Source organism: Pinus tabuliformis, chromosome 9, assembly GCF_031772625.1.
Source record: "Pinus tabuliformis cultivar Carrire ecotype Pingquan chromosome 9, CPIR1, whole genome shotgun sequence".
In the NCBI taxonomy this organism is placed as follows: Eukaryota; Viridiplantae; Streptophyta; class Pinopsida; order Pinales; family Pinaceae; genus Pinus; species Pinus tabuliformis.
In genome coordinates this window covers 903,791,637-903,806,259 of record NC_142307.1, presented here as the reverse complement: position 1 = coordinate 903,806,259, position 14,623 = coordinate 903,791,637, and positions in this window count along the sequence as shown.

Below are 14,623 nucleotides of genomic sequence, written 5' to 3'. Positions count from 1 at the left end.
CAAAAGGCAAATCTTCAGGTTCAATGGATGGGATAGTCCTAACCAGGGTGAAAGGGCAATGGAGAATCCTTAGACCGGGATCAAGATGAAGAGCAAGAAGTGATCATGAGCAAAGGGCAACTAAGAATCCTTTACTATAGACTGAGGGGGAAACTATGGAAGTGAGGGAGTATATATGAATTCCTAACTAAGATAGTTTAGCAGAAAACATTAAGAATGTAAACAGTCAAGACAGAGTGCATTAAAGTAAGTTTTGAAATATCTTTCCTAGTTTCCCATTCAGATTTCATAGAAACAAATATGATTATTAATAAACCTAAAGAAAAACAATAATACACATGAGAGAAAATACTTATTTGATTTCTGCTTTACACAAGAATCCTGTGAAATGTCTTTACTTTATTCCTTGATCCAGCAAGCCAATCCAGTCTTGATACAATAGCACTTTAACTTGATAGGAAAATGTCTACAGAAATGTCTTTGAATCCACCCCAAAATACTTCAAATGAAGAAGTATTTATACAAATTCTAAACTGAAGTATCTTGAAAAAATATCAAGATTGGTTTTACAAATATCTCAAACTGTTTTACATTAATAGAACTTAAATAAAGGACATTCAAAACTAATGAATCTATTTGGCACTATTTTTATGGATTTATGGTGACAAAGAAGAGAAAGTCAAATTTGATAGCAACTCTTAATTGATGATGAGGCATCCTAGTCACTAATTGCATCCTTTCTTTGTGCACTCTGCTCTAGCAATTCTGCAAGATTAGGGTCTATCGATACCTTTGTATATCTCAATCCGAGATAGATATGTAAAAATTGAAAGAGGTTATTGTAGATAAGTATGTTTTTGAGATAAACCTCTCTTAGTTTCCCAAAATTCAGCACCAGTTGTTCACAATATTCTCTGCACAAAGATGTCAAAAACAGGACTTTGCACAGTCCGAAAAATAGGCTGTGAAGACATGCACTTATCTCACTTTTGGTAATACCTGTTTAAAAAGTGAGATAGATTTTGTAGATTGGCCTGTTAGGAACACAAACCTCCTTCAGTTTCTCCAAATGCATCTTGTATTGGCCACAATAGTTTTTGCAAAACTATGACTTAAACAAGAAATTTCTGAAGAATGTACCATTTCTGCTCTAATTTCATCTTTTAACCTTAAATTTCTTTTAAATGTTTTTCACTTTTACTTTGGATAAACTTCATTGTTGCTGGTGAAAGTGTTTTCATCTTTGTTTAACCCTTATTGCCTCCATGTTTACTTTTACTGTTTACTTTTACCGCTCTGTTTTTCATCTATCTTCACTTTGACATGAATCTGTGTGCTTTGTAACTGTCTTCCCTGCTATTTGTCTTCATGCTAGCTACTTTACTTGACTTGGTCTTCAATCTGATACTCTTTAACCCTGATACACTTTGACTATTCTTTACTGTGTCCTGTTACCTTCACTGTATATTTTAGGTTTTTACTGTCTATTTCAACAGTAAATCATTTAATTTCATGTTTCCTCTACTTGTCTTTTAACTGTATGTTTTATTTTGCATCTCTGTTTGAATAGATTTGATAATAATCTTGGAGTAAATAGGTCTTATGACTAGTATTAAGACTGTTTATCCAAGGTTGTGGTTTTTTGATCGCCTGTAAAATAAAAGAAACTGTTAGGAAAACGTTAAGTTGACAGGGAGGGTCATTAATGGCTTTATCGAGCTTTATAGGTCTATGGAGTGAGTTCAAAGTGTTTTCGAGAGGTAAACTATGCTTGAATTGGTTAGCAGAGGCTTCAGGTGGCGCAGAAGGGTTACACAAGATTTTACTGCACAAATAGGCGAAAACAAGCAAAATTGGGGTTTTCATGTTTAAATGGGTAAAGGTTTGATTTTTTTGAATTTTGGCGCAAAGTGAACAATGGACGGTTTTGTCATTTAGCGAGAGGGCGGTAAGCGGTTTATTTCGCTTTGGGCGCTTGGCGATATTGGGCGGAGGCTGCCCAATTACACTCATCGAGCGCCACGTCGCCTCGGGGGCCCGGTGGAAAACACCATTTTGGGCGGGTATTGTTTGGATTTCGAGCCCTTTCGAAATCAACATGGGCCGTTGGATGGGGAGGGGAGAGATCGTGTTGTGGTCGAGCGGGGGAGTTGCACGGAAGGTAATGGGGGGACCCGACGGGCATTTAAATGAAACGGTTTCGGTCTAATGAGGATTAAGGCGAAGTTTAATGTATTGGGCGAGATTTCATTGGTGGATGGTTTGACTTTAATTAATCGCAGAACGATTAATTATGTCAATTAGTCGGGGTTGGATAAAGTAAAGTTTATATTTCAAACTTTGGGGTAGGGATATTAATATTTAAAGGGATTTAATAAAATATACGGAAAAAGGGGTTTTTCCAGGGATTAGTAAATATAAATAAAATCAAAAGTTAATATGAAAAAGGCGGAAAATGGATTGTGCTAAGCATAATGTGTTTTTGTAATTCATTTTCTTTTTACATAGAAACATTATAATTTAGGCTAAGTGTATTTTTGTGGGTTTTTGATGTGAAAATGAGTTATGTGGGGGGAACAAATACTTTTCCTAGGTAAAAGTGGTTTAACCTTAGGAAAATGTTTTTTATAAGAAAATGAATGAACTGAAGGGGGGATGAACTTTTATGAGGGGAATTTAGTACTTAACATCCATAAATCATTGATCCAAGGGTCCGGTCCCTCCAAAAGTCAGAGAAATGCTTTGAGTCTCTTTTACTTAAGGGTTTAAGTACTTTGAACTTTATTTATGGGAAATTAGTAAAGTAAAGGGGTGAAATGAATGGAGGAAGTTAATTAATTGACTTTGTGAATCATTTGCATGCTTGATTATTCATTCATATCTGGAACTTTTATGATGAGAATGATAAATATACTTTTTGTCTAATCAATCATCATACTTCTGCAACGTTTCTTCTACTTACCCATCTACTCATCCTACCATTTTTACTTTTCTTTATTTGGGTGCATTTAAGCTAGAAAACCCTTATCAAACATTTTTATTTTTTTCTTTACAATAGAAATCTAACTAAATCTAATCTTATTACATCCAAGGGCTTAGATTAAACAATTGAGCTCCTTTTATTAACTCTACTTATCTAATTATCTGCCAATATTATACTATTTGCCTAGATATTTATTCTCTACCTATAGACATAAAATTGAAAACATGAAATAACCAAGTTTAAACATTTTGACTATCATGGATTGTGGCAAAGATTACAAGCTGCACACAATCATTTATTCTGCAATAAAGTAAACTAGGAGTGGCATTTTGGCTTGCTCACTTTCATGGTCTTTTTTCTTTTCTTGGGGTTCATATTTATTTATTTATTTTTTTTTTTTTTGTCCTTTGATTTTTCTTTTAGGACATACCCTCTTTACATTTTTTAATTTTTTGAATATGGAAAACATTTTCAAAAAAGCAAAGGTATGTACATATTACATGTTTAATCTTAGTCATTTAAAAATAATGACTCCTATTGGTATAGGAACCTAACAGTACCTTTAGACCCTGCAGAAGGATTGCGCTACACAGAGAGAGTGCGCGATGACGAGAGTGATGACGAGCTAGACTGTATCTACAAGATAACCACTCAGGAATAGGATTGGGTAAATCCTACAGCCGATGGCAGGATTTCATGGGAGCGCGAAAGCTCTTGCACATCAGATTCAGATGAGGAAACATAACGATGGTAGAACCGGTTACACGAGGTAACCACACTTAATTGCAACATGATGGTAAGATCAACGCACTGTGTGACAACAGAGGTAAGGGATCTTCCTATGTATGATGGGTTGACAATGGTGGATGAATTCCTAAACGAATTTGAAAGAGAAGTGCCAGAAAAACATCATTTTGAAGCTCTGAAATGGGCACTGCGCGCTATGCCCGCAAGGTGTTGGGGTACGCACTAGCAGAGTTTCGGGGATTGGCGCAAATGCAAAAAGATGATGCGCTTACGATTTGGGAAGCCTCAGATGCGGATGGAAGCTGGGCATGATGGACGAAACAGCCTGTGCGCCCAACTTTCCAGATGGGTATAGGCATATGGTACGCAGCTCGCACGAAAGCACACTACTCTCACAATAGGAAACATGAACAAAAAGAAGAAGCAGGCAAGGCAAGTGCGCGAACGAAGAAGTATGATAAGACCTAGCGTGCCAAAAATCATACATGGGGAAGCCTTTGACAAGGTGTGCGAAGCGCTGAACATGGTCCACCATGTGAGATGCACCGACTGGGACTTGCACGTACCAGCAGTTGTATGGGCTTATAGGACCATGTGAAAAACTTTGACCGCGCAAGCATTTTTGAAGCAGAAGTTTGAAGTAGGGGCTGTAATCCCTGTGGAGCATGCGAAGTCGAATCCGTGCATAATAGCACCTGTAGATACGATGGTCTGCAAATATCGGAATGAAGAAATCACACAGCTGCAAGAAACAGAACATATAGGACTTGAGGAAGAAATCCGACAAGGATATTTTAGACTCCGTGAACTTGAAAAAGATTGGGTACGACTAAGGGAGAAAAGTGCTTTGATGGACGCGGAGGTCAAGACGCTGGAAGGAGAAATAAAGGAAGCATTTCTCATCGGAAAACCAGGAATGGTAAGACAAGGTGCGTACGATAGTACTAAAAAGTTGGAGGACTATCATCATGAATTAGTTAGTCTACTGCCTTGGCTTGGACAACATATTACCAAACGTAATGACCAGGGTAGCGCGTTGCCAATAGTAAGGTGCGCGAGGCCGACCACAACTATGGATGGTGGGATTCTCCGCGAACCATTATGGAGGACGGGATGGAGCCCTACACGGGTGGTGTGACCACCTGCCTAGCCATAGGAAGAATAGTCTTAGCACTCCAGGCAGCTGGAAGGGAGCGCGAGACTATAAAATATTCTGCCTGGAAGCTACGCGATATTGGAGATGCGCGTAGAATCAGAACGTCACAAGGTTTGCGATTGCGCACGGAGGGCTGCACTGTCGCACAGGTTGGCTGGGAAGTGACCGTTGAGGTCACTATTCACGATGGGATGTACAATTTGAGGCCAAATGGAGTGGGCGGCGGACATTTAAGACGCGATTTGTGGGCAAGATTTGGGAAAATTTGCCACCAAGAAAGCATTAATGGCCTAAAATTGGGGGGAACGGTCAAATTCAAATTTGAAAGGTGCTATAAAACACAAAGGGCTAGCCAGCGAACAACACTTGGTCATTTGAGAATTGAGCACTTGAGCAGAGCACTGAGCATTGAGAGCCGAGCAGTAATTGAGCCCCTAAGTTCGCAAGTGACAGAATACAGCCTAGCTACTATGACAACCACTAAGGATGGTTTAGGGATTGAAGAGGTAACCACCGGTGAGGCCGTGCAGACCCTAGTGGTAGAGGATGTTTCAGAAGGCGTCGGGGTTGTGACAGAAATCCCCAAATCACCGCGAACATCGAGGCCCAAGAAGGATAAACAAGCAATGGGTCTAGTACACGTGTCCCCGAGGAATCCGCGACACAGCAAACTATCCATGGCAGAGAAGGGGAAAGTAATCACAATAGAACGGACGAGGAAGAAGAAGACTTGCAAACCCTGATCGCCACCGAAGAAGAAGAAGACATGGAGGAGGATATCCAACCGTTGCGCTTTGCAACAAAATTTCCTGCATATGTCCCTCCACAGAAAGGGAAAACCAAAGTACTGAAGGACCTGGATGAAATGAAGAGTTCACTCTAGAGCCCGCTCCTCCCAGATGGCATTGTGTTCGAGGGCACGCACCTAGGTTGCATGCCAACCATGATGTTTGAAGACTGGGACGTCGCTGACTACAAGAATTTCCTGCACCTAGAGACCAGGAACCTAATGAAGTAGAACACTGAGGGGGCGATGATAACGTTAGAGCCGCAGAAATGCCTGTGCGGTGTGGAAAATGCTGGGTTGCTACACTTATTATGGATACCACACTTCCACCACGCACCCATCACCGTTTTCGTCATCAGGCAGCTGCTCTGCCTGGTGCGTGTGGGTATCTATGGCTAGAGGAGCCTATTCCCATCATGGCATACCTCATTCACCGCATTTCTTGGATCCCCTGTAAAGGAAAGGACCCCGCAACCATAGTCGAAGGAAAGGGCAGTGATTTGGCTCTCGCAGAAGCCATGAAGGAAAAATACAAGTTGGAGAAGAAGAAGAGGGGCTACACCATCTCCAACATCAAGGAAAAAGGGGTACACGTAGCAACCCAACTCCTGGCTGGCAAAGTTATGAGGAAGTGTCACACCGATGAGGTACCGGCGCTGGTGGTTGTGCTGGCCGAGCAGTGCACGTTGGGGATCCAGTTCAACTAGTCTGAATTCCTTTGCGAGGAATTTTTGAAAAACTGTCGCGAAGCCCAGAAGCAGGGTAAAACCTTCCATTACGCGTGGTTGTTGTTATCCATCATGCTAGTAGCAGGGGAACTACCAGAAGATAGTCAATTCCCCAACATTGACAGAGACTTACCGGAGGCCGCGAAGTATGCTTCGCTCTGTGCCACGAAGGATGCAAAACAGATTTGTGACACTAAAATTTTCTGGGTGCTCATGGAGATGAGCATCCAAATGTGGATCAATCGGAGGCCGCGACTGTCACCTACGCTGTACAATAGTCTGCAGAGTTTTTCAAACTTCAAAACTGATATGCACAACATTTATATCAGGGCACGAAAGGATCTGGCGAAGCAGTGGACGAAGCTACCTTTTGTAGCCACTAACGACGCAATTTTTACTATCTTGCAGACATGACCTCCCGAATGGTGCACCCCGGATCTGGTAGAACTAGAGAAGGCAGCAACACAGAAGAAAAAGGACGATGCCAAGCTGCACGTCACTCAATTGGTAGAGAAAAGGCGAAAGGAAAAAGCAGTAGCTGAGGTAGGGGTAGCGCGAGAAGTGGCACAAAAAGTCGCGGAGTAGAAGAAGGTCGTAGAAGCAGCAACAACAACATAGGCAGCAACAACACAGGAAGACGAGGGCCAAGCAACATCCTCACAAGGGTAGGAGGTGGAGGAAACAGAAACAACAGAAAGGAGCGCGGACCCAGGGGTCCTGTCCACATAGTTAAAGTGCTGACACATCGTAGAAAGAGCAGGACCAAGGAAAAAGGTCAAGGCCTCGAAGATGGCCATTGAACCGATCACCTTAACTGAAGGTGATCTCCATGACATCGGCGAGACGGTCCGCGATGTCACAAATGAAGCGCTTCAGGATTTTATGCAAGAGCATCAGACTATGTTGGGGGCCCTCAGAGCACAACTGCAAGAATTATAGGTACGACCCCCTTAGGTGGGTACCCTTTCTAACCACCTCGTAGCAGTATCCTCGGTAGCAGAGCAGATGCTACGTGAACTGATGGATAATACGATAATATTGACGAAAGGAGCCATAATTGCCACAAATGTGACCAATAGATTTTCGGTTAGCATGTTGAAAGGACTTGGCCTTAATTTGGCTGCCCTTCCGTAAGAGATGATGTATCAACTACAAGATGGGATAACGATAGAGCTACGGGCCATGGAGAGCCACACGATCCAAGTTCTTAGCGAGAAAAAGATAAACATAGAACAACTCAGGTTGCAACGCGACGAATTGGTGAGGAAAAATCAATATTTGGTGCAGACGGTAGATGACGCTTGCCAACACATCTCGGAGCTAGCCATTGCAGCAGATCTACTGGTAGAAGTGTAGATCCACAGTTTGGAAACCGGAGTTCGCGAGGCCAGGGAAGAGACGACAAAGGTGCAGCTGGAGCTAAATCTCTAGATCACCGAGCTGCGGTTGAAGGTGCAACCTTCCACTCCCCTAGAAATCAGAGAACAACGCGTTAGCGCTATCGCAGTAGGGTTGGAAGAAATTGGAGGTGCAGTGTGCGACTGTACCAACATGTTGGAATAGGTACTTGAGGTCCTCATGACTTTGCAGAAGGACCCCAACATCCAACACCTGGAGACAGAGGTGTGCGAACTACAACAATAGTATGACAATGTCAGAGGAACTACACAGACAGTAGTCCTCACTCAGCGGCTTGCAAGGATGCAGCAAGCCAAGGCATTAAAGGAGTAGGTGGACGCGATGTGCCATAAGGAAGCAGTTCTCAAAGCACGCATTCAGCCATGGATTGACGAGGCCTTCACGATCACAGAAAACATCAAATGGAAGCTTGCGCACATATAGGGGATGCACGTGCAGATGCAGGAAAGCGCATCGGCCACAGAGGTCTCGAAAGAACGGATGCAACAAGTTCAGCAAGCAGCAGCTCAGTGCGTTGCAGACATCAATACCGTTCAAGAATAGTTGGAGGGACTCCACGCCAAGATCGCCGCGTGGACAAAGTGACTCGAGGGTGAGTTGTGATGTTTGTGTTGGGGGCCTCATGACATGTTTTGGGGTTGAAAGCCCAAGTTTTGAGTTGATATTGTTGTAAATATTTGCGAATTGCAGGTGCGAAATGTATGTTAGAGTCATAGGGCTATCCGCCCTACTTTTGAATGCAATGTTGGCCTACCCATGGTCCACGGACCATGGGATTGTATAAATAGAGCAATTCTCTAAGTTCCAAAGACATCTAATCAGATCGAATATAGGATAGGCATAAAGTGTCTTAGAGATTGAGTCAAAGTGTGAAGTGTGTCTTGGGTCGTAGAGTAGGAAAAGGCTCTATAGTTGAGTGCACAGAGGCCTAGTAGAGTTCGCAGCTGAGTGCGCGGACCCCTGCAACTGAGTGCGCAGGGTGGAGTCGAGTATGTAATCGGAGAAGAGATTAATAAAGAAAGGTTTTGTTACCAATTCTGTGTATCTGTTCTTGAGTTATTATCTGTTGCTATGAATTGCAATTACATTGTTTATTTATTGCACACACTTGTATGAATTATTTATATTGCTAAGTATACTTTACACATGCAAGTAAGCTAAGTTAATAAACTAATATCAGATTACTAGTAAGGACTTGGGTAATAACACTGTTCGGCCCCCGAGTAGGGATGCGCGAAGGAAACACCTCAGGCTGCGAGGAATGGGTAAGTATGTGCGTGTAGGGTCAAACGCGGACCACTTGAACCCATCAGATGTCTCTACAGTGCGGAAACCTGGTTCTAGCACCCTCCCATACTACTTCGAGTGAGACCTAAGTCCGCGCTCCGCGGGTTGTTGCCGAAAGGACCAATAGTACCAGGATTTGTTTGGCTAAATCACCTCTTAATCTGGGTCAGGCCCCAACAAGCCAACATAAAGTAAAGTTGGTAGCCCCGGGAGTTGCAACATTCTTGCTGCAATACTGGTGCTCATCACTTTTTGGCGCCGTTGCCAGGGAGGTGTCTGAGTAATATGTGATTTTTGCTTTCTTTCTTCCATTTATTATCTCTGACCTTCTACTTTTAGCTTCATTGCTGCAAAAGTAATTTAGTTGGCTTTCTTTTCCATTCTGCAAGTGAGATTTCATTAAAGCAGTTAGTTTTCATTCATTCAGTTAGTTTCCATTTAGTTTGTGATTTCAATTCTGCAATTATTTTCAATGCTTGAAAAAAACACAAAATAAAACAAAAACACCTCTTTCATGCCTCGTAGGAATAGGGATAACTTAGAAAATTTCTACCCAATACCCCCACTTCCTCAAACAACCAACTTTCCCTCTTCTTCGATGGTTGTGAATTGGAGGACCCCTTAGGTGAACAACCAAAGATATTTGAAGAGCCTACAGGGGGAGAAGAAGAAGGAGAACCCATTCCAACTGACCTAATGGTTGAAAATAGAAATGACAAAGGAGATAGAGAAAGAATTGAGGGTGCGTTTCCCATCAGAGAAACTAATGGGGATACCAAGATGAAGAATATAAGCCCCTCTGCTCTTCCTCATTTCCATGGTCTGACCTTAGAAGATCCAGAAACTTTCTTGTTTGAGTTTGCTGTCATATGCAAAACCTATGATTACACCAATGATGAGAAGAAGTTGAAATTATTCCCATCCACTCTCAAGGATGCAGCTTTGCGCTGGTTCATGGGTTTACCTAGCGATATCATCACAACCTGGGCTCAGATGCAGCAAGTATTCAACAACAAGTATCAAGACTACTGTAGGTCCAAAGACACTAAAGGTGAAATTTTTAGGATGACCTTAGGGCATGATGAATCCCTAGAGGCTTATGAAGAAAGATTCCAACTTAGCTACAAAAGGGAAAGGTGCACACTTGAGCCTGAGTCACTGAAGCTAGTCCTGCTTAGAGGGGTAAGGTAAGATCTTTTGGATACCCTAAACCTGTTAGCAGGAGGGGACATCTACCAACTACCCTATGAAGATATCAAGACTGTCTTTAGGAACCATTCTAGGGTAGCTAGGAAAAAGGGTAGGGGTAGTCAACCTATGGTAAGTCCATCCTCTTCCAATACATCCATCAAGGGTGAAATTGGAAATATGCTGGAATATTTCAAGAGTGAGATGTTGCAAACCCTTGCCCTACATATGGAAACTATGCACATCAAGAGAAAGCAGGAGGAAGCAGAGAGAGCCTTAGCCATTTTCTTCCCTAGATGCATAAGGAGGCACCCTAGGAATGAATGTCCATTGAATTTGATTGAAGTCTGCTCGGTCTGTGAAGAAAACCACTCCACAGACAAGTGCCCTTCTCTACCTGGACTAAAAGCTGTGTATCAGGGAACTGAAGGGGTGACTGAACAACTCTACTACATAAATCAAAGGAGACCTCATGGTCCTCGGCCACACCAGCAGGGCATGCAAGGGACATCCCATGCCTATTACAACCCTAGCCAAACCACATCCATTCCCTCTTGGGCCCCCCCTGCTCATCCTTCCTGGTCTACACCACAGCCTTAGTGGAATGCACCGCCCAGGGGTGGAGGCCCCATACAACAATGCTTCAGCTTTATTGCCTTCACCACCTACTCAACCACAACTTTTACACCCTGCTCCACCTAAATAACCCCAGATGTTTTCCCAGCCAAATCTGAACCCAAACAATAGATAGGCACAAGAAGTGTATAGTGGAGAGACATCCTATCCCGCTTATACTGTGGAGTTTCAGAAAATCAACCTAAGATCTGGGAGAGTAATCCTAGACAACCAACCTCTACCTCCACATAGGGAAAGTGAGGAAGAAAGAGAGGAAAGCATGCCTAGAGTAAATCCACCACCCTTTCCTGAGAGATTAACTCAACCAATCCAACCTACCCCAGAAGAGAATGAACTTCTGGGTGAATTGAAAAATCTATGTGTCAAAATTCCACTTCTCCAAGCCATAAAGGATGTACCTATTTACAACAATTTGATTAAGGAGAAGTGCTTCAAACATCCAGGGAGGCGAAAAAGAGACACCCCTACCATTAATGTCATTGGACAGCTGTCCGACTTAATGCTGGGGCAGGTAATTTTCCCGAAGTATTTGGACCCTAGAAGCCTTATAGTAGATGTGCACATCAATGGCACCATTGTCTCACACACTTTGATTGATCTTGGGGTTGCCATTAATGTAATTACTAAGGACACCATGCTCAAGCTTAATCTTCAGGGTTCATTGAGAAAGACCACAACAGTCTTGCAACTTGCATATCATTGCATAGTGACCCCTGAGGGGATTGTGGAGGATGTGATGGTCTCCATTGACTCTTGGGAGTACCTTGCAGACTTCTTAGTTCTCCAGCATAATGCTAAGCTTACTGGTTACCCTCTCATCCTTGGGAGGCCCTAGTTAGCCACTGTTGATGCCTACATCAGCTGTAGGGCTGGAAATATGACTATAAAAAATGGGCATATTTCTAAGCAGTTAGTCCTGTACCCTCCTGCTCAACCATCTCTAGAACATGACTTACCTTTATGGCTAGAAGAGGAGGAATAAGATGAATTGTACTCAACCCAACTCTATACCTTAGAAACAACCATGGGAGGAGGACAACCGGATGAAGATGATTTGATTGAACACATACTCCAAAGTCCAACTCCCAACACATTTTCCTTAGAGGAAGTAGTAAAGGAAACCCAGAACAATAATCAAATTGATCTATGCTTAGCTGATTCAAACCCTACCCATGTCAAAACCATAGAATTCGGTCCTGAGAGAACTTTGAAAATCAACCCATCTATTTCTGTACACCAAGAAGAAAAGTTGTGAAACATGATAAAGGAACATCTGGATGCCTTTGCTTGGAGTAAAAAGGAAATGAAGGGAGTGCACCCTCGGTGTGTACTCACCACATTTATATCAAAGAATGTTGAAAACTAGTCCGACAACCCCAAAGGAGAATGAATCCAACTCTCAAGGATATAGTCAAAGAATAACTACAAGAGCTGCTAGATGTAGGATTCATTTACCCTATCTCGGACAGTGACTGGGTCTCTCCTTTAGTGTTGGTTCCAAAGAAAAATGGGAAGTGGAGGATTGTGTCGATTACAGAGAGTTAAACAAAGCAACAAAGACGAAGAATTTCCCTCTACCTTTCATTGACCAAGTGCTAGATGGCCTGGCATGGACAAAGTTTTTCTCTTTCCTAGATGGGTTCAGTGGGTACAATCCAATTTAGATCAACTCAGAAGACCAGGATAAAACCACCTTCACTTGTCCTTTGGGTACTTTCGCTTATAGGGTCCTTCCTTTTGGCCTATGCAATGCCCCTACCACTTTCCAGAGAGCAGTCCTGAGTATCTTTGCCGAGCTAGTCATGATGCAACAAAAATTTATATGGATGATTTTACACCCTATGGGTGTGATTTCTAGGAGGCTTTGTCCAACTTAGGTAAGGTGATGAATAAATGCATTGAAATGAACCTATCCCTTAGTCCCAAAAAATGTGAGTTCTTGATGATTACAGGGACTGTTCTAGGTCATTCAATATCCCAGAAAGGACTGTAGGTGGACCCAAATAAGATAGCCATCATCTAGAGGGTCCCACCTTCACAAAAACAGAGAGATGTCAGGAGTTTTCTAGGTTTACCTGGATACTATCGGAGGTTTATAAAAGACTTCAGCAAGTTAGCTTCTCCTTTATTTGGGTTGTTGGCCAAAGACTCTAAATTTTTATGGTCAAAAAGCTGTCAAGAGGCCTTGGACACTCTGAAGGACAAGTTGGCCATTGCACCAATTCTCTAAGGCCCAAATTGGGCCCTTCCTTTCCATATACATGTTGATGCCTCTCACAAAGCCATCGAAGCAACTCTAGGTCAGATAGATGACAAGTTACCTTATGCCATTTACTTCATCAGTAAGAATCTGTCAAAGGCCGAACTGAACTACATAGTGACCAAAAAGGAGCTCCTAGATGTTGTGCATTCATTGAACAAATTTAGGCATTACATTACAGGTTACCAGACATTTGTACATACTAACCATGCTGCAAATAAATACTTGATGGATAAACCTGATATGAATGCCCAGATTATTAGATGGTTACTTTTATTACAGCAGTTTGATCTAACTATCATTGATAAGCCCATCAAGGAGAATGTTGTTGCAGATTTTTTTGTCCAGATTAACTTTGCCTGCAGGGGAGGAAGGAATGGTTGATGATCAGTTACCGGATGAACACCTATTCGCCATTTGAATTCTCTCTCCATGGTTTGTTGACATAGAAAACTACTTGGTGTCTGCATAGTTCCCACCGAATTTATCCTCCAAAGAGAAAAGCAAGATTGTGAGGAAGAGCGCCCCATTCACTTGGATTGGGGAAACCTCTTCAAGCTAGGCCCGGATCAAATTTTGAGAAGATGTGTCAGGGAGGAGGAAGTCTTTGACATCCTTTTGACCTGCCATGATGGGCCTTATGGAGGCCACTTTGCAACCAAGAGGAAAACATTCAAGGTGTTACAAGCTGGTTATTATTGGCGCACTCTTCATCAAGATGTGAGAAGGTATACTAGTCAGCGTGATTGGTGACAGAGGATGGGAAAGCCTACTCCAAGGGATGAAATGCCTTTGCAACCTCAAGTGACTTTCGAGCCATTTGACAAGTGGGGCATGGATTTCATTGGACCTATTGACCTTCCATCCAGGCAAAAGCAATATATCATTGTGTGCACTGACTATTTGACCAAGTGGGTTGAAGCCAAGGCAATCAAGGCAGCAACAGAGGAGAAAGTGGTTGAGTTTTTAAGGGAAAATGTATTTTATAAGTTTGGGTACCCTAAAGAACTAGTCATTGATCAAGGCATTCAGTTTACATCTAACATGATTGAAAACTTGTTAAGCCAACACAAGGTCAAGCATATAACATCCACTCCTTATCACCCATAAGCTAATGGGCAAGTGGAGGTGACCAATAGAGCGTTGGAGGGCATTTTGACCAAAGTAATTAGCAACAATAAAAAATATTGGGCAGATAGATTAGTTGAGGCCACTTGGGCCTACAATACCACCTGGAATACCACCGCTGGATTCACTCCCTATGAGTTGGTATATGGGAAGAAGGCCTTGCTTTCCATTGAATTTGAGTACAATACATTAAGAACGACAACACAACTAGATCTAGATCTCACTAGTGCACAAAAGTAGAGATTGCTCCAACTGAATGGGTTAGATGAGTTTAGAATGCAGACCCTCCTGCACACACAGGTGA